Source organism: Ranitomeya variabilis, chromosome 1 (genome assembly GCF_051348905.1).
Source record: "Ranitomeya variabilis isolate aRanVar5 chromosome 1, aRanVar5.hap1, whole genome shotgun sequence".
In the NCBI taxonomy this organism is placed as follows: Eukaryota; Metazoa; Chordata; class Amphibia; order Anura; family Dendrobatidae; genus Ranitomeya; species Ranitomeya variabilis.
This window is the reverse complement of record NC_135232.1, coordinates 447,577,470-447,604,482: the sequence shown is the minus strand read 5'-3', so window position 1 is coordinate 447,604,482 and position 27,013 is coordinate 447,577,470. Positions and strand designations below refer to the sequence as shown.

Genomic DNA, 27,013 nt, shown 5'->3' with positions numbered 1-27,013 from the left:
TAATTAGTCCTCCGGCTGTGACGAGGTGTCTAAGGAGTGACAGGAACATCCCACGGCTACTTCTAGTTGCGGTGTTAAGTTCAGGGTCTGCGGTCAGTATAGAGGCCACCTACTGCAGAGCTCATCCATGCTGCTCCTAGGCCACCAGATCATAACAGTTGGGCGCCAAACTGCTCTTGGACGGTAGGGAGAAGTTGCTCTTGGAGGACATTCTGGTACCATTCTTTATTCATGGCTCTGTTTTTAGGCAAGACTGTGAGTGAGCCGATCCCTTGGCTGAGAAGCAACCCCACACATGAATGGTTTCAGGATGCTTTACAGTTGGCATGAGACAAGACTGGTGGTAGCGCTTACCTCTTCTCCGAATAAGCTGTTTTCCAGATGTCCCAAACAATCGAAAAGGGGATTCATCAGAGAAAATGACTTTGCCCCAGTCCTCAGCAGTCCACTCCCTGTACCTTTTGCAGAATATCAGTCGGTCCCTGATGTTTTTTCTGGAGAGAAGTGGCTTCTTTGCTGCCCTCCTTGAAACCAGGCCTTGCTCAAAGTGTCTCCGCCTCACAGTGCGTGCAGAAGCACTCACACCAGCCTGCTGCCATTCCTGAGCAAGCTCGGCACTGCTGGTAGTCCGATCCCGCAGCTGAAACAGTTTTAAGATACGGTCTTGGCGCTTGCTGGTCTTTCTTGGGCGCCCTGGAGCCTTTTTGACAACAATGGAAGCTCTCTCCTTGAAGTTCTTGATGATGCGATAGATTGTTGACTGAGGTGCAATCTTTGTAGCTGCGATACTCTTCCCTGTTAGGCCATTTTTGTGCAGTGCAATGATGGCTGCACGTGTTTCTTTAGAGATAACCATGGTTAACTGAAGAGAAACAATGATACCAAGCACCAGCCTCCTTTTAAAGTGTCCAGTGATGTCATTCTTACTTAATCATGACTGATTGATCGCCAGCCCTGTCCTCATCAACACCCACACCTGTGTTAATGGATCAATCACTAAAACGATGTTAGCTGCTCCTTTTAAGGCAGGACTGCAATGATGTTGAAATGTGTTTTGGGGGTTAAAGTTCATTTTCTGGGCAAATATTGACTTTGCAAGTACAGTAATTGCTGTTAAGCTGATCACTCTGACATTCAGGTGTATATGCAAATTGCCATTAGAAAAAATGAAGCAGTAGACTTTGGAAAAATTAATATTTGTCTCATTCTCAAAATTTTTGTCCATGACTGTGCATACCAACATATCGCAAAGACTGCTGCAAGCCACCCAACGTGCGTTTCTCAAGGAATGCTTCGTCCACCCCTGGAAATCTGAACAGCAAGGTTGGTTGCCTTGATACGCGCCCGCCCAATTTTGTGACGTCACTACCTTAGCCACGCCTCCCACACACACTGCTACTGCTCCGGCGTTGCTTCCGGCCGGGGCACGCTAGGAGTGAGCGGTTCCTGTCCCTTCCTAGACGTCCAGCGTTCAGCCACTTGTCTGGGCACAGCCGGTTCTGGATTTCCCTGCAGGCTACGATCCAGCCCGGCACAGCAGCAGACAGGATACAAGGACTTCCTTGATCATCTTCACTCCCAGAACTAGTAAGTGTACATTCACGCAATCATTGCAGGGAGTCAGTATCACAGAGTGCAGTCGGCTCTGTTTATTCTAACAGCAGGCAGTGCTGTAGTGTATGGAACAATCTTATTTCCTCACAAGCGCAGGTGGGTCATTGTTATATTTTAGTACATTATATAAGATGCACATCACCATTCACATTACATGTAAAACTGCATGACCCTGTACACATAGTGTGATTATTGTCTTCAGGGGTAGGAATGCAGCAGAGTAGTCCATCATTATTACATTCCTCCCCTATTTGAACATGGTTGTCCTCGACCATTCTGGAACCTGGGAGACAACACGCAGCATATAAAATTCACATGAAACACATAAGACAGTAGTCTCCTCTTCTGGGGTAGGGCTTCTTCTAACTCACCTACCTGTTTATTGGGAGTCTCTGCCCATTCTCTATTAACTTGCTGCAACAAGCGGGGTTTCTTCATATTGCGCCACTTCCGTTGGGAGCAGTAACCACTCATTACAGTCCAGCCTCTCTGGACAAGTCACTTCCCAGGCTGATTGGATTTTCACGCTCTTTCACTTCTCTCATGCCAACGATGGGTGAGTCTGTCTTGCCATTTCGCGCCACTCACCGCCATCTTGCAGTCAGTGCTCAGCGCCATCTTTCCTTTCACTGGATCCTTCCCTGCATCTGTCAGGTTTTCTTGATACGTGACCGATTCTGCCTACTATGTCAAATGTAACGTGGCCAAGAGCGGTAGTCATGACCGAGCTGCTGTCCGGTTATGCTCTGCCACTTTACAGACAAACGGTGTCCCAGAGTGCTGTCAAGTATGGTGTGCATAACACTCAGTTGTAGGCTGCAGGCCTCCTCCATCTTCAGGCTTCCATCCTCAGGAGCCACCGCACACAATTCAGGGGACACCAGGTTCATTGCAACAAGCAAACATTTACTAATCAGTTCAAGTTCATCAAGTGGTAACACGTGGGATAAGGCACTGCACTTCATATTCCTTACTTTCTTAGCACAACACATCTTCAGCCCTACCATTCGTTCCTCCTTGAGCATCCCTTAGCCCACTGGCTCTGTTAGCCCCAGGCATCTCCCTTCCCGTTCAGCAGTGCACCCGGTATCCATTACCTTATGTTTTGGTGGCCCCTGTCTATCTTCCCTTGTACACTAAATTACACAATGTGCCCCTCAGCCCCTAAGTCAGTCCGCTCGGGATTTTAGCATGGCGTCTCTCTACCTCGAATGTTAGACACATGCTGACCCTAGCAGCCCACTGGACTTGTCACTGCAATTCTCTATTTCTCTTACTATCAGGAAGTGCCCACCTTTTATTAACACTAATTCCCACCCTCTGGACTAATTCTATTAACTATGTCCTATCCTGTAGACTAAACCGATTGTTCTTATCCAATATCCTATGCTGTTGCTAACCACTTACTTTATAAACAGTACTTATCTTATCCCTAATCTAATCCTGTGCTTACCCTGCACTATTCACTACCCACATTATACATTAACACTTTACATTACTTACATGCTGTACATTACCATAACACATTATATAAGATGCACATCAATATTAACATTACATGCAAATCCGCATGACACTATACACAGAGCATGGTTGTTGTCTTCAGGGGTAGGAAAGCAGCAGTGCAGTCCACCATTATTAGACAAACACCACTCAAAGAGCCTCTCAGAGTCCAGCAGTAGCTTTCAAACATATACAGTTAGGTCCATATATATTTGGACAGAGACAACATTTTTCTAGTTTTGGTTATAGACAATACCACAATGAATTTTAAACAAAACAATTCAGATGCAGTTGAAGTTCAGACTTTCAGCTTTCATTTGAGGGTATCCACATTAAAATTGGATGAAGGGTTTAAGAGTTTCAGCTCCTTAACATGTGCCACCCTGTTTTTAAAAGGACCAAAAGTAATTGGACAGATTCAATAATTTTAAATAAAATGTTCATTTTTAGTACTTGGTTGAAAACCCTTGGCTGGCAATGACTGCCTGAAGTCTTGAACTCATGGACATCACCAGACGCTGTGTTTCCTCCTTTTTGATGCTCTGTCAGGCCTTCACTGCGGTGGTTTTCAGTTGCTGTTTGTTTGTGGGCCTTTCTGTCTGAAGTTTAGTCTTTAACAAGTGAAATGCATGCTCAATTGGGTTGAGATCAGGTGACTGACTTAGCCATTCAAGAATATTCCACTTCTTTGATTTAATTAACTCCTGGGTTGCTTTGGCTTCATGTTTTGGGTCATTATCTATCTGTAGGATGAAACGACGACCAATCAGTTTGGCTGCATTTGGCTGGATCTGAGCACACAATACGGCTCTGAATACCTCAGAATTCATTCGGCTGCTTCTGTCCTGTGTCACATCATCAATAAACACTAGTGACCCAGTGCCACTGGCAGCCATGCATGCCCAAGCCATCACACTGCCTCCGCCGTGTTTTACAGATGATGTGGTATGCTTTGGATCATGAGCTGTACCACGCCTTCGCCATACATTTCTCTTTCCATCATTCTGGTAGAGGTTGATCATGGTTTCATCTGTCCAAAGAATGTTCTTCCAGAACTGTGCTGGCTTTTTTAGATGTTTTTTAGCAAATTCCAGTCTAGCCTTTTTATTCTTGATTCTTATGAGTGGCTTGCACCGTGCAGTGAACCCTCTGTATTTACTTTCATGCAGTCTTCTCTTTATGGTAGATTTGGATATTGATACGCCTACCTCCTGGAGAGTGTTGTTCACTTGGTTGGCTGTTGTGAAGGGGTTTCTCTTCACCATGGAGATTATTCTTCTATCCCCCACCACTGTTGTCTTCCGTGGGCGCCCAGGTCTTTTTGCATTGATGAGTTCACCAGTGTTTTCTTTCTTTCTCAGGATGTACCAAACTGTAATTTTTGCAACTCCTAATATTGTAGCAATTTCTCGGCTTGTTTTTTTCTGTTTTCGCAGCTTAAGGATGGCTTGTTTCACTTGCATGGAGAGCTCCTTTGACCGCATGTTTACTTCACAGCAAAACCTTCCAAATGCAATCACCACATCTCAAATCAACTCCAGGCCTTTTATCTGCTTAATTGAGAATGACATAACGAAGGGATTGCCCACACCTGTTCATGAAATAGCCTTGGAGTCAATTGTCCAATTACTTTTGGTCCCTTTAAAAACAGGGTGGCACATGTTAAGGAGCTGAAACTCCTAAACCCTTCATCCAATTTTATTGTGGATACCCTCAAATGAAAGCTGAAAGTCTGAACTTCAACTGCATCTGTATTGTTTTGTTTAAAATTCATTGTGGTAATGTCTATAACCAAAATTAGAAAAATGTTGTCTCTGTCCAAATATATATGGACCTAACTGTATGTAATAGTCTATGTTTGACTATGTCACAATCTGCTGTATACCACTCTCCTATCAATCCATTAATTCCTGAAGTTTTCCCAGAGGGTAGTGACTTGATGGCCTCCTTTATGTCAGCCTCAGTGATCAGGGCATCTAATGCTACCACCTGGGCCTCAGTAAAAAGCCAAAGAGAAAAGTTTGACAAAGAATATTTTCACATTTTCTTCTTTATAAATCCTTGTAAAATATTTGAACTACTTTATTGGTATCTCTTGGATTAGTACAGAATAATTTGTCCGAGTTGTGAACACATGGAATAGAGACATCTTTCTGCATGAGCCAGATAAGAGGGGAATCTAACATTTTTATAACCAAGCTCAAAAATTGCCGCCTACATGGCCAGCAATTTTTTCCTTGTTTTCTCTTTAGCTACCAAAAATAATTCCGTCTGAGCTTGGGTCCATTGACATTTATGAGTGGGCTGGGATTCATTTATATAGACCTTTTGCCCTCTGAACTTCCAGTGTCCAGAAATGTTATTTTTTTCTCTAAGTAAATATCTCCCTAATTGTGGTTTTATGTATGCATCTCATTTAACCACTGGGTCTGGGTGATCAGAAGCATGGACACAAAAATCAATCTGCGTTATGTGAATCACAGTTATTACTGTACTACTTTTTAATCTAAGATAAAAGCAAAATGAGCAATACCCTTTAATAAGTAAATAGTAAGTAATAGTACTTGTAAATAACAAAGTACTTAACCCCTTAACGACCGCCGATACGCCTTTTAACGGCGGCCGCTAAGGGTACTTAAACCACAGCTGTGGAAAAAGTGAATAGCGCCCCCCAGAGTCGGATTTTCTCTGGGGTCTCGGTTGCCGGGGGTAGCCGAGACCCCAGAGAACATGATTCGAGGGTTTTTTACCGACCCCCGAGTTGCGATCGCCGGTAATTAACCGTTTACCGGCGGTCGCAACAAAAAAAAAAAACGCGATTTGCCATTTAATTTCTCTGTCCTCCGATGTGATCGCACATCGGAAGACAGAGAAATGTGGTCCCTGATAGCCCCCGATAGCCCCCCAATACTCACCTACCTCCCCCGGTGCTCCTCGTGGCTCCCGATGGGCGCCGCCATCTTTTTCCGGGGAAATAGTGCGCCCGCCGCCCAGCACCCGGATGTTCTTTGGGGTCTCGGCTGCCGGGGGTAGCCGAGACCCCAAAGAACATGATCGGGGTCGGTTTTTACCGACCCCTGTTTTGCGATCGCCGGTAATTAACTGTTTACCGGCGACCGCAAAAAAAAAAAAAAAAAAAGCGATGTCATTCTCTGTCCTCTGATGTGATCGCACATCAGAGGACAGAGAAATAGGGGGATTCGGGGACCCTGTTATACTTACCGGTGTCCCTGGGTCCTCCTGCTTCTTCTGCTGGCCGCCGGCTTCTTGCTCCGGTAAGAAAATGGCGGGCGCATGCGCAGAGCGCCCGCCATGATCTGCCGGCCGGCAAAAGAAAATTCTTCCTCTTTTTTTATTTTGGTCACTGTGAGATCCTATCACAGTGATCAAAATTAAAAAAATAGTAAATAACCCCCCCCTTTATCACCCCCTTAGTAAGAAAAAAATAATAAAATAAAAAAAATGTATGAATTTCTATTTTCCAAATAGGGTTAGGGGTAGGGTTAGGGGTAGGGTTAGGGGTAGGGTTAGGGTTAGGGCTAGGGGTAGGGTTAGGGTTAGGGGTAGGGTTAGGATATGTGCACACATAGAATGGTTCTCTGCGGATTTTTCCGCAGCGGATTTGATAAATCCGCAGGACCAAAACGCTGCGTTTTTCCTGCGGATTTATCGCGGATGTACCGTGGTTTTTGTGCGGATTCCACTGCGGTTTTACACCTGCGGTTTTCTATTATGGAGCAGGTGTAAAACCGCTGCGGAATCAGCAGAAAGAATTGACATGCTGCGGAATGTAAACCGCTGCGTTTCCGTGTGTTTTTTTCCGCAACATGGGCACAGCGTTTTATGTTTCCCATAGGTTTACATTGTACTGTAAACTCATGGGAAACTGCTGCGGACCCACAGCTGCGGAAACGCTGCGGATCCGCAGCAAAATCCGCAACATGTGCACATAGCCTTAGGGTTACGGTTAGGGCTTGGGTTAGGGTTAGAGCTAGGATTAGGGTTAGGGCTAGGGTTGGGGCTAAAGTTAGGGTTAGGGTTGGGGCTAGGTTTAGGGCTAAAGTTAGGGTTTGGGCTAAAGTTAGGGTTAGGGCTAGGGTTGGGGCTAAAGTTAGGCTTAGAGTTGGGATTAGGATTTGGATTAGGGTTGGCATTAGGGTTACATTTGGGATTAGGGTTAGGTTTGGGATTAGGGTTAAGGCTAGGGTTGGGATTAAGGATAGGGGTGTATTGGGATTAGGGTTAGGTTTTGAGGTTAGGGTTGAGATTAGGATTAGGGGGTGTTGGGTTTAGGGTTTTGATTAGGGTTATGGTTAGCTTTGGGATTAGCGTTAGGGGTGTTTTTGGGGTTAGGGTTGTGATTAGGATTATGGATCGGGTTGGGATTAGGGTTAGGGGTGTGTTGGGGTTAGGGTTGGAGTTAGAATTGGGGGGTTTCCACTGTTTAGGTACATCAGGGGGTCTCTAAACGCCACAGCCAATTTTGTGCTCAAAAAGTAAAATGGTGCTCCCTACCTTCTGAGCTCTGCCGTGCGCCCAAACAGTGGTTTACCCCCACATATGGGGCATCAGCGTACTCGGGATAAATTGGACAACAACTTTTGGGGTCCAATTTCTCCTGATACCCTTGTGAAAATAAAAACTTGGGGGCTAAAAAATCTTTTTTTGTGGGAAAAAAAAATATTTTTTATTTTCACGACTCTGCATTATAAACTTCTGTGAAGCACTTGGGCATTCAAAGTTCTCACCACACATCTAGATAAGTTCCTTGGGGGGTCTAGTTTCCAAAATGGGGTCACTTCTGGGGGGTCTCTACTGTTTAGGTATATCTGGGGCTCTGCAAATGCAATACCCCCCACATCTGGGGTATCAGCGTACTCAGGACAAATTGGACAACAACTTTTGGGGTCCAATTTCTCCTGCTACCCTTGAGAAAATAAACAATTGGAGACTAAACGATCATGTTTGTAGAAAAAATAGGATTTTTTATTTTCACACCCGGGCGTTATAAACTTTCGTGAAGCACTTGGGGGATAAAAGTGCTCACGACACATCTAGATATGTTCCTTAGGGGGTCTAGTTTCCAAAATGGGGTCACTTATGGGGCGTTTCCACTGTTTAGGCACATCAGGGGCTCGCCAAACACGACATGGCATCCAATCTCAATTCCAGCCAATTTTAGCTTGAAAATGTCAAAGGGCGCTCCTTTCCTTCTGAGCCCTGCCATGCGCCCAAACAGTGGTCCCCCCCACACATGGGGTATCAGTGTACTCAGGATAAATTGGACAACAACTTTTGGGGTCCAATTTCTCTTGTTACCTTTGTGAAAATAAAAATTGGGGGGCTAAAAAAATCTTTTCTGTGAAAAAAATATTTTTTTTTGTTTTCACGACTGCATTATAAACTTCTGTGAAGCACTTGGGCATTCAAAGTTCTCACAACACATCTAGATAAGTTTCTTGGGGGGTCTAGTTTCCAAAATGAGGTCACTTGTGGGGGGTTTCTACTGTTTAGGTACATCGGGGGCTCTGCAAACGCAACATAATGCCTGCAGACCATTCTATCAAAGTCTGCATTCCAAAACGGCACTCCTTCCCTTCCGAGCTCAGCCATGCGCCCAAACAGTGGTCCCCCCCACACATGGGGTATCAGTGTACTCAGGACAAATTGGACAACAACTTTTGGGGTCCAATTTCTCTTGTTACCCTTGTGAAAATAAAAATTGGGGGGCTAAAAAAATCTTTTTTGTGAAAAAAAAAATTTTTTTTTGTTTTCATGACTCTGCATTATAAACTTCTGTGAAGCACTTGGGCATTCAAAGTTCTCACAACACATCTAGATATGTTCCTTGGGGTGTCTAGTTTCCAAAATGAGGTCACTGTTACCCTTGAGAAAATAAAAATTTGGGGGCAAAAAGATCATTTTTGTAGAAAAAATGCGACTTTTTTATTTTCACGGCTCTACATTATAAACTTCCGGGAAGCACCTGGGGGTTTAAAGTGCTCACCACACATCTAGATAAGTTCCTTAAGGGGTCTAGTTTCCAAAATGGTGTCATTTGTGGGGGGTTTAAACTGTTTAGGCACATCAGTGGCTCTCCAAACGCGACATGGCATCCGATCTCAATTCCAGCTAATTCTACATTGAAAAAGTAAAACGGCACTCCTTCTCTTCCAAGCTCTGCAGTGAGCCTAAACAGTGGTTTACCCCCACATATGGGGTATCAACGTACTCAGGAGAAATTGCACAACAACTTTTGTGGTCTAATTTCTCCTGTTACCCTTGGGAAAATAAAAATTTTGGGGCAAAAAATCATTTTTGTAGAAAAAATTTGATTTTTTATTTTCACGGCTCTACGTTATAAACTTCCGTGAAGCACCTGGGGGATCAAAGTGCTCACCACACATCTAGTTAAGTTCCTTATGGGGTCTAGTTTCCAAAATGGTGTCACTTGTGGGGGTTTCCACTGTTTAGGCACATCAGGGGCTCTCCAAACGCGACATGGCGTCCGATCTCAATTCCAGCCAATTCTACATTGAAAAAGTAAAACGGCACTCCTTCTCTTCCAAGCTCTGCGGTGCGCCCAAACAGTGGTTTACCCCCACATATGGGGTATCAACGTACTCAGGAGAAATTGCACAACAACTTTTGTGGTCTAATTTCTCCTGTTACCCTTGTGAAAATAAGAATTTGTGGGCGAAAATATCATTTTTGTGTAAACAAATGCGATTTTTTATTTTCACGGCTCTACATTATAAACTTCTGTGAAGCACTTGGGGGCTCAAAGTGCTCACCACACATCTAGTTAAGTTCCTTAAGGGGTCTAGTTTCCAAAATCGTGTCACTTGTGGAGCGTTTCCACTGTTTAGGCACATCAGGGGCTCTCCAAACGTGACATGGCATCCGATCTCAATTCCAGCCAATTCTGCATTGAGAAAGTCAAACGGCGCTCCTTCTCTTCCAAGCTCTGCGGTGCGCCCAAACAGTGGTTTACCCCCACATATGGGGTATCAGCGTATTCAGGAGAAATTGCACAACAAAATGTATGGTTAAATTTCTGTTTTTACACTTGTGAAAATAAAAAAATATGGTTCTGAATTAAAGTGTTTGCAAAAAAAGTTAAATGTTCATTTTTTCCTTCCACATTGTTTGAGTTCCTGTGAAGCACGTAAAGGGTTAATAAACTTCTTGAATGTGGTTTGAGTACCTTGAGGGGTGCAGTTCTTAGAATGGTGTCACACTTGGTTATTTTCTGTCATATAGACCCCTCAAAATGACTTCAAATGTGATGTGGTCCCTAAAAAAAAATGGTGTTGTAAAAATGAGAAATTGCTGGTCAAATTTTAACCCTTATAACTCCCTAACAAAAAAAAATTTTGTTTCCAAAATTGTGCTGATGTAAAGTAGACATGTGGGAAATGTTATTTATTAACTATTTTGTGTGACATATCTCTCTGATTTAAGGGCATAAAAATAAAAAATTTGAAAATTGCTAAATTTTAAACATTTTCACCATATTTCCATTTTTTTCATAAATAATCGCAAGTAATATCGAAGAAATGTTACCACTAGCATGAAGTACAACGTGTCACGAAAAAACAATCTCAGAATCAGCAGGATCCGTTAAAGCGTTCCAGAGTTATAACCTCATAAAGTGACAGTGGTCAGAATTGTAAAAATTGGCTCGGTCATTAAGTACCAAATTGGCTCTGTCACTAAGGGGTTAAAGCTAACATTGTTTTGATTTAAAAAAATGTAAAAGCTAACTCACTACGACAAGGTGTACCCAGTCGGGACGGTACCTAACTCTTGTAGTTCAGCTCACTATGTGTCAGCAGATGTAAAAATAGATAAGGTCAGAGTAGGACCTGGGTCATTGGTAGGTGTCTGATCTGAACAGTCAGGACCCAGGTCCTTCTTTGCCCTAATCTATTTTTATGTTTCCTTGGCTATATTTTTTTGAGCATTGCTCTCTATATATTTTAGAGTTGTATGTGAAATTCCTAAGAGCAGTTTCTAAAGAATCACAATCCATCCAATAATCATTACATGTTCAAGATCCTTTATCTTCTGTATTCTGCTGCTTGATCTAAACAGGAAATCACTGATAATTAAATAAATTAAATTACCATCTTATTACCATTTATGAATCAGTGGTTTTGGTTCTGCAAATGTTTCTTGCATTTTACTTCCCAACTGCCTGCAGAAGAGTCAAAAACCTTTTTGGTCCAAACGCTGCTCCGTAGCTTTGTGACGTCACACCTGAGCACACGCGAGCAGGTACTGGCAGCCATTTTTTCAGCTGTATCCAAGGACGCCTTCGGCCGGGGCTCCTCTGGTGCTGTACAGCTGTGGTGCTCCCCGCTTCCTACCGTTAACAAGAAGCAACCTACATCCGACCCCCTGCATATTGGAAACCGCACAGCCAGAAGGAGCTCCGTGGATCTTTGACACGGACAGAATATACCGCAATTAGGGTAAGCGCTAAAACCGCATATACCTATGTCATTATATTTACAGAACACTGAGGGGTGGTTTTTGTCAATGTGATTCTCTTGTACACCTTTCATCATGTCTTTTTATTCACAAGAACAATACCCAGCTTCATGATTGAAGTAGGTAATTAAGCAACCAGGTCCACCGGTTCATTCTTTATTTTGACACCTCGGATAGTTTACCCCCAAGCGCGGCATCATATACTGTGGTATAGAGTCAAAAACCTTATCAAGAACAACTAGGATAAAAGCCATAGCCCCTTAAAAGTAGTTTGTGACCTACAAAAAGTCAGGGTCTGTTACTGTAAAGTGTACCTACAAGATGTTTTTAACCTTAAAGGGATTGTCTGGCTTCAGGAAACACTATACAGGTGCCATGGATGTGTTGTAATTAACAAAATGATGTATGCATGCCTGCCATCACCACTGTGGATCCCGTGAAGGCTTACAGTGACACTAGAAGCCATAATGGCATTGTTATCCTGCAACAGAAATGCTGAGACCTATTATTGTCTGCATTGGTCAGGTGACTAGGTGCAAGCACTTTATTTTACCTTTTTTGTCTCCAATATTTCCTCATAGATTGTAAGCATACTAGCAGGGCAATCACTCCTCTTGGTATGGGTTGCACTAAGTGTTACTCTTTAATGTCTTACCTTGTTTGTTCAAGTCCCCTCTGAACTGAAAAATGCTGCGGAATATGTTGGCGCTCTTCTCGCCTCCAAAACTCCATCCCTCCCCTGACAGGGGAGGCCAAATAATCCAAATATATTATATCCAGATATCCCAAACAGCATAATTATACTGTGTACATTAACGGCAGAGAACAGTATGCAGGCCATGTGACTATCTCCTAAAAGCATGAAGAACCTAGGACCACTTTTACTACAGGTTTAGAACCCAAGGTAAATAAGCAGCGGAAATAAAGACTTCCACAAAAATATATTGAGAATATTTCTAGCTGTTGTGGAAGAACATTAAAAAAAATATTGTTCCGTTGGATATCTCCAAAGTGAAACGTGACTTTGGAATGCTTTATATTTTTCGCCAACACACAGGCCTTAGTGTTTAATATAATTACTCATCCAGCTACACAGTAAGCGGATTTTATAGGATTTTCCTGACATTAATAAATGAGAAAAGCACAAGAATTAATTGCAGACATCTATTAGCCCACACACTGAGGTCATTTTAAGGTTTTTGCTTGGTACTGTGCCACATTGGAAATAAAACAAAGCTTGGCATGCAGTCCACTATCCTCAGAACAGAACTGATATCTTTGTATTATTTCTCAGCTTTGAAGTTTCCTATCATGAATCAATTGGAAATAGAAGGGTATTTGTTTCCATATGGTGGTGAAAGGTCTGTCATCTAGCATTGCAATATATTAAGGCTCCAGCGTTTCTGTCTCCATGCATTCCTTCTGTAGTAAAAAGACCAGGTCAGAGATATAGGAGTCTCAGCTAGGTAATACAAACTGACATTTCAATATAAATAATCTGGGTTGGATTAATTGTAGATCTCTGTCGGATTTGTATATTGGTATTAATGTTGGAATTGTGTCGTTTGAAGCAGGGGAGAGAAGTTGTGAGATGCCATCTGCTTAGGCAAGAGAGAGTATACCCGAAGGCCGCTGTCAATTTATTAAGAAATCTTTGGGAGGGACAACATATCTGTTTGCTGTCAGTGAATTAGAACTATCCATAGGAGATTTACAATGAGAAGGGCTGCAGAAAGCACAGATCTATCGTATAGAAGAGTGTATGGTACAATTGTTTTTAATCCAAAGTAAACCTGACAAAGCGGTGGCAAATTAATTTTCTAGATAGGCCGTCAAATGAGAGCAAAAGAGACCACATTCCTATACCACATGGTAAAAGTAAATTAATGCTATTTAGTACTCTATATCAGACCTGGGCAAAGTGCAGCCTGTGGGCCCATTCTGACCCTCTGTTCCAGTTCGGTCCTGAGAAATCACTGACCCACAGGCCACACCATGTGGTCACCCTCCCCTGCCCAGCGTCAACGCTATCTGCATCCTCTTGATGAAGGTGGCGGTAAATCTAATCGTGGAGGAGGGAGCTGCTGGCTCCTTCTTCCACCATTCAGTGTATGCGACTGAGACAGCAGACGCGATGATGTCACTACATTACGTCTTTGGTGCTGAGCGTGGGTGTACAAAGCAAAGACCGGAGCAGAGAGCCAGGGGAACGAGAGTGAGGTAAATATGTGTTTTGGTGGTTTTTTAACCCCTTTACCCCCGAAGGTGGTTTGCACGTTAATGACCAGGCCAATTTTTACAATTCTGCCCACTGTCACTTAATGAGGTAATAACTCTGGAACGCTTCAACTGATCCCACTGATTCTGAGATTCTTTTTTCGTGACACACTGTACTTCATGATAGAGGTACAATTTCTTTTATATGAATTGCATTTATTTGTGAAAACAAATGGAAATTTGGCAAAAATTTTGCAATTTTCCAACTTTGAATTTTCATGACTTTAAATCACAGCGATATGTCACACAAAATAGCTAATAAGTAACATTTCCCACATGTCTACTTTACATCAGCACAATATTGGAACCAGCAATTTTTTTTGTTAGGAAGTTGTAAGGCTAAGTTCACACGTTGCAGAATTGCCGCGGAAATTTCCGAGGCAATTCTGCGCCTCCTGCCGCGGGTATATCGCATGCAGAATTAGCATGCATATACCCGCAGAAAACTAGCGTTTTGCAAGCATAATTAGCTTGCAGAATGCTAGAGTTTTCCAAGCGATCTGTAGCATCGCTTGGAAAACTGACTGACAGGTTGGTCACACTTGTCAAACATAGTGTTTGACAAGTGTGACCAACTTTTTACTATAGATGCAGCCTATGCAGCATCTATAGTAAAAGATCGAATGTTTAAAAATAATAAAAAAAATAAAAAACATGGTTATACTCACCTGCAGACCTCAGCGGCGTCCGTTCCTATAGCTGGAGTGCAGTGAAGGGCCTGCGATGACGTCACTGTCTTGTGATTGGTCGCGTGAGTCACATGAGCGGTCACGCGACCAATCACAAGACAGTGACGTCATCACAGGTCCTGAACCACATCATCTATAGGAACGGAAGAGAGATCATGCAGCGGAGAGGCGGGAACACTTCGGGGGCCATCAGAAGGTGAGTATATCGCTATTTTTTATTTTAATTCTTTTATTTTTTACCACTTATATGGTGCCCAGTCTGTGGAGGAGAGTCTCCTCTCCTCCACCCTGGGTACCAACCGCACATGATCTGCTTGCTTCCCGCATGGTGTGCACAGCCCCGTGCGGGAAGTAAGCAGATCAATGCACTTCTATGGGTGCAGAATCGCCGCGATTCCGTAATTTTAATGAACATGCTGCGTTTTTTTCTGGAATGCGATTCCGCTCAGGAAAAAAATGCAGCATGTGCACAAAAAATGCGGAATGCATTCTATTACATAGGATGCTTAATGTAAGCGTTTTTTTCGTGGTTTTATAGCGTTTTTATAGCGAAAAACCGCGAAAAAAACGCGAAAAATATGCTACGTGTGCACACAGCCTAAAGGTTAAAAGTTGACCAGCAATTTCTCATTTTTCCAACAAAATTTACAAAACCATTTTTGTTACGGACCACATCATATTTGAAGTCACTTTGAGGGGTCTATATGATAGAAGTTACCCAAAAGTGACACCATTCTAAAAACTGCAGCTCTCAAAAACCACATTCAAGACGTTTATTAACCCTTCAGGTGCTTCACAAGAATTTTGGGAATGTGTAAAAAAATGAACATTTAACTTTCACAAAAAATTTTCTTCAGATCCAATTTGTTTTATTTTGACAAGGGAAACAAGAAAAAAATGGACCCCACAATTTGTTGTGTAATTTCTCCTGAGCATGCCGATACCCCATATATGGGAGAAAAACACTGGTTGGGCGAACGGTAGAGCTCAGGAGCGTCATTTGACCTTTTGAATGTAAAATTTCCTGGAATAATTAGCGGATGTCATGTTCCATTTGGAGAGCCCCTGATGTGCCAAACAATGAAAGACCCTCACAAGTGAATCCATTTTGGAAACTAGACCCCTCAAGGAATGTATTTAAATGCATGGTGAGCACCTTCACTGAAGTTTATAATGGTGTGAAAATAATAAAATCACCTTTTCGTCACAAAAATGTTATTTTGGCCCCAAATTTAGCATTTTCATAAGGGTAACATGATTTTTGCACCATAACATTTGTAGTGCAATTTCTCCTGAGTATGCCATTACCCCATATGTGGGGGAATACTACTTTTCAGGCATAGTGCAAAGCTCAGAAGGGAAGAGGCGCCATATTGAAGATCAGATTTTGCTGTAATTGTTTGGGGGTGCCATGTTATATTGGCAGAACCCCTGAGCTGCCAGAACAACAGAAACCCCCTATATGTGAGTGCATGTTACAAACTACACTCCCCAATGAATTAATCTAGGGGTGCAGGGATCATATTGACCCCACATGTGCCTCACAGACTTTTATACCATTGAGCGATGAAGAAAGAATAAATTACATTTTTACCACTAAAATGTTGTTTTACCCCCAAGTTTTTAATTTTTCTAAGTGGCTAATATGAATTTTTTTTACAACAAACTGAGGTGCATTTTTTCCTGAGTGCGCCAATACCCTACATGTAATCGGTAAAAAAAATTTAAGCACACTGCAAAGGTCAGAAGTGAAAGGAGCACCAGATTTTACTGTTATGGTTTGCATGTGCCATGACCCACTGGGAAAGCCCATGAGGTGCCAACACAGCAGAATCCCCCCCCCATAAGTGACCACATTTTACAAACTACACCTCTCAGTGAATTCATCTAGGGGTGCAGTGATCATATTGACACCACGGGTGTTTTACAGAATTTTATACTATTGGGCAGTGAAGAAAAAATAACTAAATTTTTACCACCAAAATTTTGTTTTAGCCCCAGATTTTACATTTTCACAGAAGAAGTGGGTAAAAATGGCACCAAAATTTGTCCCACAATTTCTACTAAATGTGGCAATACCCCATATGTGGCTGTACAGTGCTACTTAGCCATACGAAGAGACTTGAAAGGAACAGAGCGCTATTTGCCTCCTAGAGCGCAGATTTTCCTAGAACAGTTTATAGACTCCATATACAGAGCACCTAATTGCAGAGGAGCAGAATCCAACTTCAAGTGACCCCATTTTTGAAACTATTCACCTTGGGGAATTTATCTACAAGTGTAGTGATGATTTTTGACTCCATGGATATTTTTCAGAAACAAGCAGCAATGAATGTTGATGTGTGAGAATTGCAACTTGCCGTTGTAGAGACCAGTACACTGTAGTGACCAGTATGTTGCCGTCACCAGTATGTTATGCCCAGCCCATGCTTCTGGAGACATGCAGCTTTAAATTAGGAGGGCTCTCATCTCTTCAGAAATGCCAAACCTGGACGTAATATGTGGTTTAGGTACACTGTGGGGCTTAGAAGGGAGGGGGCATTTGGATTTGGAAGTGCTGAATTTCTTTTGGCAGGTGAGGAGCCAGTTCACTTTTCCAGAACATTTGTACTATCAGTAACGTGTAAACCTCTTATATTGACAGACCTGAGTGAGGGCTTACTTTTTTGTGAACATTTATCCGGCGCTCTACGCTGAGCACTTACTTTGGGGTTTCCATCTAAATCTCTGAGTGTCGTGATTCAGATGAAACCCCCTAGCGATCCATTCACTATAATGAGGCAGCAGCATTACTCTGGACTCCGTCTGGCCTCTGTTCAGCGGTATCTTTCTTTTCAGAAATGTACAAAACTGTGGCCGATGGCACTTTTATGCAATTCTAAAAAGAAGGATACCACCGGATCACAGGTAAGACGGCGTCCACAGTGCCTCCATCTGCCTCATTATAGGGAATCTTCTGCCAGAGGTTCCGTCTGAATCACGTATTTCAGAGATTTACATTGAAACCCTGGTGTAAGCGCTCAACGCAGGATAAATGTGCACCGAGCCTTACTGCGATCTTTGGGAGGCAGAATGAAAAAATCAACAGCAGGTGAAGAATTGATTTTATTTATTTTTTATTCCATTCCTTGTGCGGTATAAGTGATTAGGCAACTTTATTCTTTGGGTCAGTGCGATTACATTGATACCAGATTTATATCGGGGTTTTATGTTTGGCTGCTGCCACACACTAAATAACACTTTTTATTGCAAAAAATAGTTTTTCCATCACCATATTTTGAGAGCTATAATTTTTTCATATTTTAACCCACAAAGTCATGTGAGGGCTTGTTTCTTGCGGGATGAGTTGACGTTTCTATTGGTACCATTGTTGGGCACATGACATTTTTTGATTGCTTTCTATTCAGATTTTTGGGAGGCAGAAAGAACAAAAACTAGCAATTCAGGATTTTTTTTTTGGTCGCGTGTTATTCCACTTTTTGTTCGGCGGTATGATATGATAAAGCATTGTTTTTTGCTTTGTTTTTTTTATGGTGTTCACTAAAGGGTTTATCTAATGGGACAGGTTTATAGGTCAGGTCATTGCAGACGCAGTGGTATTGTTCACAATAACAGTGATTTTGACCAGGGGTGCCCAAACTTTCACATACCACTGTGTATATATAGAGGCGGACACCGCGTTGTGTGGCGTTACAACTCCTAACATATGGGCACACTCCCTTTATGGTACGTCCCACTCCAATTCCACATGGTACTTGGGATTGCAGCGTTATAGACGCTTACATCTTCCTGTGGCTATAATATATGCATTATATATGGTAAAGCCTTCACCTACTGGGCTACCATATCCTATTTTTACCCAAAAGAGTTGCACAATCCTGCCGCATATTATCTACACATTGTTACTGCCAACAGCCACGCTATACCATATTGGAAATCTACGACCTATAAACAACACTACCCTTTAAACTAAATCTGGGCGACCATTTTTGTCCCCTTTATGGTCCACAAGTATTCCCATATACAAGGATCTACGCCATATCCAGAGACACCTCTCACACCTATCTCTTGAGCAGTCGGTTTACTGAAGAAGGTCTATGGCAGACCGAAACGTCTATTATATTGGGACTGCTATTTGAAATAAAAAAGCATATTCAATATTACCAACATAACCAAGTTGAGTGCCAAGTTTCTTTACTTTATTTATGTCTACTGGTTTGGGGAACCTATCTTGTGCACCAACACAGTAGTGCCACGATATACTTCACTATACTTCACTAGAGGACTAGTAGACCTGCTGTTAGGTCATCTTCTATATTCATGAGCTCTGCTTAATCCTGCCCCTAAACTGCAGATTGGTAGCTTTCTGCCTATGCACAGTGTACACAGAAATCTGTCAATAGTGGTGTGGGTGGGGTTATACAGAGCTCAGCAGAGCTTAGAGAACTGGTAGATCTGCAGCAGATAAAACAGAGATTTTATCAAAACTGCAGTAAGTAGCCTAGTAAGTGACACAAGATTTGAATAAGGGTCTTTGCCCCTACATCAAGGTGCTGTTAGATGGCGTAGAAAAACTTGGTGACAAATTTGCCTTAAGAAGAAATCTGACTGAGGTTGTGTTGATGATGTTTATTTATTCACCATTATTATCGCTATAGCTGGGATCTTCTATTAGGGTGCAAAATATGGGGCTTCTTCTCACTGGGATATTACATCTGTTGATGTTTATACTGTTCTTTAGGGGGTCATTGTTAGTGGGTGTTTTACAACTGTTGCTGTTATTAGGGGTACGGTGATGGGGTGCATCCAATTCTAGATTTTAAATAATCTTGTGGAGTACCCGAGACTGTTACTGTTTTCCGGAACATTGCGGCTGTTGAAAAAAGCAGACTCTTTTTTTTTTTAGAGATACCTTCCTTAAAGGGACTCTGTCACCTGAATTTGGAGGGAACAATTTTCAGCCATAGGGGCAGGGTTTTTGGGTGTTTGATTCACCCTTTCCTTACCCGCTGGCTGCATGCTGGCTGCAATATTGGATTGAAGTTCATTCTCTGTCCTCTATAGTACACGCCTGCGTAAGGCAAGATTGCCTTGTGCAGGCGTGTACTATGGAGGACAGAGAATGAACTTCAATCCAATATTGCAGCCAGCATGCAGCCAGCGGGTAAGGAAAGGGTGAATCAAACACCCGAAAACCCCGCCTCTATGGCTGAAAATTGTTCCCTCCAAATTCAGGTGACAGAGTCCCTTTAACAACCAAGGAAATTAGGACAGATATAATAAATCTGCCACTGATGTATTTGATTCACAAAGGATCATGGAGCTTGGTACAAAAGAAATGCTGAACCAGGCCTATACACTTCACGAGGCAAAACCTAGAGTTGCAGAATGAAATGTTAAGTATTATGTCCTGATATGCCTTGATCACTTGAAGAGAGGTGATTGGCAGTTCTGCACGGTTGGTGGTCAATGGTCTGCGATAATGTATACATTATTATCGAAAATTGTGTGAAAAGCATACCGTGCAGGTGTCTCTCATGGGGTATGAGAGTTAATCCAGATTTTCCATGTGATGTACACATACTACTAACTTGGATTTGGCAGCATTTTCAAAAGCTTTAATCTCTCTCCCTTGAGCCAAGACTTTATGAAACAATATTTTATAATCACATTTAACAGTTCTGAGGTGTGTGATCATGATGCAGGTGCACTAACAATCAAGAATGGCATGCACCCAGTCTGGCCTAAATTAAAAAGCATAGACCGTAACTTTAGATGTGTCAATTTCCGTCACATTGGAAGTGCATAGTAAGTAAGAACAACTTTGCACAGGATTAAAAGGGGTGTCGAGTATTATGTTTGGTTGCGAAGTGAGATATAATAGAAAATTCAATCGTTAGAAATACATATTGGAACAGAAACAGTATATTTAAATGGACTTTCCAGGAATAGAAAAAAAAAGTATTAAGTAAAAGAAATGTCATTATAAATAAATTCCTAAACATCCTTAATTAATAAATCATACTTGTCTTGTCTAGGGCAGAGACGGACATATGGCAAGTACAGCCAGTGCGGCTGCAGCGGAGCCCGAAGGTGAGGGGGACCCCTGCAGGGTGTCTAACACTGAGGGCAATGCTCCGCTTCCTACAGGAGACAATGGCAGCGGAGCAGAGCTGGAGGGATCCATCCTGCTTCCTGCCCACACTTCCTGTCTGACACAGCAGCGCGGCTGGATGACGGCAGCATTCAGCATGCCGATGACGAAGATGCTGCAGCTGCGGGGAACATGTGTAGAGGTGAGCAGTGTGTGTGTCTGCGTACGAGTGTGTGGCTTTGGGGGAACATGCAGAGAGGTGAGTGGTGCTCTTTGTATGTATGTGTGTGTGTGGCTGCAGGGGAACGTGCAGAGAGGTGAGTGGTGCTGTGTGTGTGGCTGCGGGGCAACATGCAGAGAGGTGAGTGGTGCTGTGTGTGTGTGTGTGTGTGTGGTGGAGAGGGCAATGATGGGTATGGTGGGGAAAAAGCAATGATGGAGGTGGGGGAAAGGGCAATGGTGGGGGTGGTGGGGGAGAAAGTAATGATGGTGGTGGTGGGAAGGGCAATGATGGGGGTTTTGGGGAGAAAGTAATGATAGAGGTTGTGGAAAAGGCAATGATGGTAGTGGTGGAAAGGACAATGATGGTGATGTTGGAAAAGGCAATGATGGGGTGGTGGCGGAGAAGGCAATGATACAGGTGGTGGAAAGGAAATGATGGGGGTGGTGGGAGAGAAGGCAGTGCCGGAGGTAATGGAAAAGGCAATGATGGAGGTGATGGAGAGGGAAATGATTGGGGTGGAGAGAGCAATGATGGAGGTGGTGAAGAGGGCAATGGTGGGGGTAGTGGAGAAAGCAATGATGGAGGTGATGGAGAGGGAAATGATGGAGGTGGGGGAGAGGACAATGAGGGATGTGGGGGATTGGGATGGGAGGAAGGTGGGTTTATAATAGACTTACGAACAGGGGGAGGAGGAAGTTAGATATGGATGTAAAATGAATTTGGTGGTGGTAGAGGGTACTAAACCCCTGATAGCGTTCTCCCCATCTCTCAATTCATTGTGATGCTATAAGGGTCTTAAAATTTATTGTGGAGTGGAAGAGGAGGCGATAAGTTGTATAGGACACTTTATAATGAACTGAAAGGTGGAAGAAGTCTCTGTCAGGGACTTGTAATGAATTGGGTGGTCACAGAGGTTGCTCAGTACCTGATCACATCTTCTCCCACCCCAAAATTCATTTTGATGCTATCAAGCACTTATAGTGATTGGGGAGGTGGACACAGGACAGGGACTAAGGCTATGTGCAGACATTCAGGATTTGCAGGAGAAAATTCTGCTGCATATCCTAATGCAGGGGCCAAATACGGCCCTCAATGACCTTTTATCAGGCCCCCGAGCAGATTCTCAGGGACCGCATTCTTGGGCAGGGAGGTGTATTCTGATTATAACCAGCTCATTAATTTCTTCTTGCTCTGTTAGCACGCACGCACGCACGCACACACACACATTGTTCACTACTGAACACTGAAGGGCATGCAATGAAAGATTACGTCCTGACACCAGTACCAGAGTCAGGATGTACTTTGTGGGCGGCCCCCGAAGGATGGTATAAATATCCAAATGGCCCTTGGCAGAAAAAAGATTCCCCACCCCTGTCCTAATGTGTTGGCAGGAAGATATTTGCCTAAAATACATTTATTTTTTTCACATTTTTGCGCCATATTCAGTTCCCCGCAGCATCTCCATTTTTTGTCATCTCAGGTCAAATGAGGGTTTATTTTTTGCACGCTGACCTGACATTATTAATTATACCATTTTTGTGCAGACACAATATTTTGATCACCTGTTATTGCGTTTTAATGCAATGTTTTTAATGCAATGTCACGGTGACCAAAAAACATAGTTCTGGCGTTTTGACTTTTTTCTCACTACGCCGTTTAGCGATCAGATTAAACCTTTTTCTTTCTTGATAGATCAGGCGATTCTGAACGTGGCAGTACCAAATATGTGTATGTTTGATTTTATTTTTATTGTTTTATTTTGAATGGGGCGAAAGGGGGGTGATTTGAACTTTTATATTTTTTTATTTTTTTAATATTTTTAAAAACATTTTATTTTACTTTTGGCATGGTTCAATAGTCTCCATAGGAGACTAGAAGATGCCACAACCCTATCGGCTTTGCTACATAGAGGCGATGTTCAGATCGCCACTATATAGCAGAATTGCTCACTTGCTATGAGCGCCGACCACTGAGTGTTGCTCACAGCAAGCCGGCACTGCCAACCATAGAGGTCTCCAGGAGACCTCAGGTTGTCATGCCAACACACCCGTGACCCGTGATTACATGACAGAGGTCACCGGTGTGCGTATTTCCGGCATGATTGCCGTAAGCACAATTTAAATGCTGCTGTCAGAGTTTGACAGCGGCATTTAAATGCTTAACAGTCACCGGCGTATCGCGATTCCACCCGTGGCTATTGCAGGCTAATGTCAGCTATTCAAAACAGCTGACATGTCCCCAGAAAGATGTGGGCTCCCCACCAGAGCCCACATCAAAGGGAGGAGGAGCCCGACATCGGTGTAAATGTACACCCAATGTCGGAAAGGGGTTAATCTGCTGCAAATCTGCAAGGAAAACTTAAGCAATGTGTGCATGAGACTTCTGGGACCTCATTCAATTTTGCTGTACTGTAAAATCTTGCATATATTCCGTGTGCACATAGCCTTACAGATAATTGGGGACAGTCACAGACTTATAATCTATATTATTGGGTGGCAGTGAATATAGTTAATGGGGGACACAGTGCTGCTTATCACTTTATATTTTTATTGGTGCGTGGTTTATAGTATATTAATGGTGGGGTACATATCTGTATTCAGGGGGAGACACATGTAACAAATGTATGTATACAATGTATGTGACCTTGTTATTTTAAGGGTGCGATATGAAGGTCTGTCCAGATGGAGAAAAAACAGGAGAAAGTGGCTTTAATCAGACAAAATGTCAGCGGTAAGTGCCTGGATCTAGATATTATTCTGTATCTGCACTGTGACGTGGAGTGATAATGTTTTTTGTAAAATCCCTTATTCTACATTCTCACATTTGTGTGAAATGTCCGTGTGTTTTCAGGTTTTTTTATCGGATGGCACACAGACTCATAGCGTTTTATAGGTCCATTCACACATACGTGAAAATCTCAGATCTCATTCCGTGAGGGTCAGAGAATGTTTTGTTCTGATCTGATTTTGAGGATCAGAATAGGACATCCTCAATGCATCTGTAAGAGTGGGCAGCACACCAACACTGAACATAAATAAAGGAATGTAGCCTTATTATTTATACTCATTATGTATAGCACAGTCCCTTAGTATACAGTGTACTCACTTAATATGTATAGCACAGTCCCTTAGTATATAGTGAACTCACTTATTAAGTATAGGGAAGTCGTTTAGTCTATAGTGTACTCACTTATTATGTATAACACAGTCCCTTAGTATATAGTGTAATCACTTATTATGTTTAGCGCCATCCTTAGTTACATAGTTTCCTCTTTTATTATGTATAACACCATCCCTTATTACATACAATCCTCTCTAGTTATACAGTATATGGTGTCATCCCTTACAGCGTCCTCTGCTGTTATGTACAGCACTGTCTCTTACATAGTGTATTCTTGTTGTTTTTATTATTCGCAGCACCCTCTTTTATTACATAGTCCCCTCTCTTCTTAGATATGAAATGACTACTGATGGAGCAGCTGGTGACCAGATGACCTATCCATCAGTTCCTCTGTTAGAAAAGATGCTTTCCCATGCTTCATCAGTCACTGTTGCATTGTACATCTAAGGCTGGGGTCTCACTAGAGAGAAATATGGATGAGGGAGAGGCGCAAAAACAACGCATTGCACACAGACCAATGTTTCTCTATGGCCGAGGTCACACTAGAGAGTTTTACGGACGTATGAGAGGCGCAAAAACTACACATTGCACACGGACCAATGATTCTCTATGGGGCAGCTCCGTATATTTTGCAGCCGTATTTTACGGGCATAGAAAATCACAGCATACTGCATTTGTCAGAGTATTGCGCAAAAAATCCGCCAATGAAAGTCTATGGGGGCCAGAAAAATACGGATTACACACGGACCATCAGTGTGACTTGCAAGAAATACGCACCGGTGTTCTATAGAAAAGCCGGTAATTCAGTGCGCTGTACAGTAAAATCACAGGTTAGAATAGATCAAATAAATGTCTACACATAGTATAGGTATATATATATATATATATATATATATATATATATATATATACACTCACCGGCCACTTTATTAGGTACACCATGCTAGTAACGGGTTGGACCCCCTTTTGCCTTCAGAACTGCCTCAATTCTTCGTGGCATAGATTCAACAAGGTGCTGGAAGCATTCCTCAGAGATTTTGGTCCATATTGACATGATGGCATCACACAGTTGCCGCAGATTTGTCGGCTGCACATCCCAAAGATGCTCCATACAAGGCAGGATGGATCCATGCTTTCATGTTGTTTACGCCAAATTCTGACCCTACCATCCGAATGTCGCAGCAGAAATCGAGACTCATCAGACCAAGCAACGTTTTTCCAATCTTCTACTGTCCAATTTCGATGAGCTTGTACAAATTGTAGCCTCAGTTTCCTGTTCTTAGCTGAAAGGAGTGGTACCCGGTGTGGTCTTCTGCTGCTGTAGCCCATCTGCCTCAAAGTTCGACGCACTGTGCATTCAGAGATGCTCTTAGGCCTACCTTGGTTGTAACGGGTGGCGATTTGAGTCACTGTTGCCTTTCTATCAGCTCGAACCAGTCTGCCCATTCTCCTCTGACCTCTGGCATCAACAAGGCATTTCCGCCCACAGAACTGCCGCTCACTGGATTTTTTTTCTTTTTCGGACCATTCTCTGTAAACCCTAGAGATGGTTGTGCGTGAAAATCCCAGTAGATCAGCAGTTTCTGAAATACTCAGACCAGCCCTTCTGGCACCAACAACCATGCCACGTTCAAAGGCACTCAAATCACCTTTCTTCCCCATACTGATGCTCGGTTTGAACTGCAGGAGATTGTTTTGACCATGTCTACATGCCTAAATGCACTGAGTTGCCGCCATGTGATTGGCTGATTAGAAATTAAGTGTTAACAAGAAGTTGGACAGGTGTACCTAATAAAGTGGCCAGTGAGTGTGTATATATATATATATATATATATATATATATATATATATATATAGTATAGGTATATATATATATATATATATATATATATATATATATATATATATATATATATATACACTAGATGGCAGCCCGATTCTAAAGAATCGGGAGTCTAGAATCCATATATACTTTATTTATTCAAATGTAAGAATAATACAATTAATAAATAATAGTAAGAAAGAACAAAAAATGGCTGCACTCACCAGCTCTTGACAATTCTTGTTATTTAAGGTACAGTTACACAGGATCCATGAACATGCTTATGAGGGGAGTGATGAAAGACATCAGACAACAACTTTGCGTGTTGTGGCAAATGCCACAACAACGGTTCTTTGCTTAAGAACAATAATGTAAATAATAAATAATATGTATCAATAACTATGTATATTGGTATGTTCTTTCTTGGCACAAATTGCAGGAAGTAGTATTCTAGGCAATTATATATTAGATGGGCATTTCCTGAAGGAAATACATGGTGCTTGAACAGCGCTACCAGCTTTACAGCAGCACTTTTCACACACGGGACTGGGGGGCGCGCTTACTTTTGCACCCGGGGGCGCACTTACTTTTGCACCCGGGGGCGCACTTACTTTTGCACCCGGGGGCGCACTTACTTTTGCACCCAGGGGCGCACTTACTTTTGCACCCGGGGGCGCACTTACTTTTGCACCCAGGGGCGCACTTACTTTTGCACCCGGGGGCGCACTTACTTTTGCACCCGGGGGCGCACTTACTTTTGCACCCGGGGGCGCACTTACTTTTGCACCCGGGGGCCCACTTACTTTTAGGGCCGCACTTACTTTTGGTGGGCGGGGCTCCTCGGCCTCCGATTTGGTTGGTGGGGCCCCTCGTCCTCCGATTTGGTGGGTGGGGACCCTCGGCCTCCGATTTGGTGGGCGGGGATCGGCCTCCGATTTGGTGGGCGGGGACCCTCGGCCTCCGATTTGGTGGGCGGGGACCCTCGACCTCCGATTTGGTGGGCGGGGACCCTCGGCCTCCGCTTTGGTGGGCGGGGCCCCTTGGCCTCCGTTTTGGTAGGCGGGGTCCCTTTGCCTCCGATTTGGTGGGCGGGGACCCTCGGCCTCCGCTTTGGTTGGCGGGGCCCCACAGCCTCCAATTTGGTGGGCGGGGTCCCTCTGCCTCCGCTTTGGTGG

At 43.0% G+C, this 27,013-nt stretch overlaps 2 long non-coding RNA genes across 7 annotated transcripts in view; one reads left to right on the top strand and one right to left on the bottom strand.

Annotated features, from left to right (window-relative positions):
- The window catches only part of LOC143764391 (uncharacterized), a 45,055-nt gene extending 33,693 nt beyond the window's left edge, over nt 1-11,362 (bottom strand). The window contains exon 1 of the long non-coding RNA XR_013213178.1: nt 11,258-11,362. This is a non-coding gene — a long non-coding RNA (uncharacterized LOC143764391). The remainder of the gene's footprint in view (nt 1-11,257) is intronic.
- Nucleotides 11,363-11,460: 98 nt separating this feature from the next.
- LOC143764373 (uncharacterized) overlaps nt 11,461-27,013 on the top strand; it is a 238,255-nt gene continuing 222,702 nt past the window's right edge. For 5 of the 6 annotated variants that reach the window (XR_013213172.1, XR_013213169.1, XR_013213168.1 and 2 more), the window contains exons 1-3: nt 11,461-11,594; nt 20,618-20,875; nt 23,554-23,626. This is a non-coding gene — a long non-coding RNA (uncharacterized LOC143764373). The remainder of the gene's footprint in view (nt 11,595-20,617; nt 20,876-23,553; nt 23,627-27,013) is intronic. The other variant, XR_013213177.1, reaches the window with a different exon arrangement.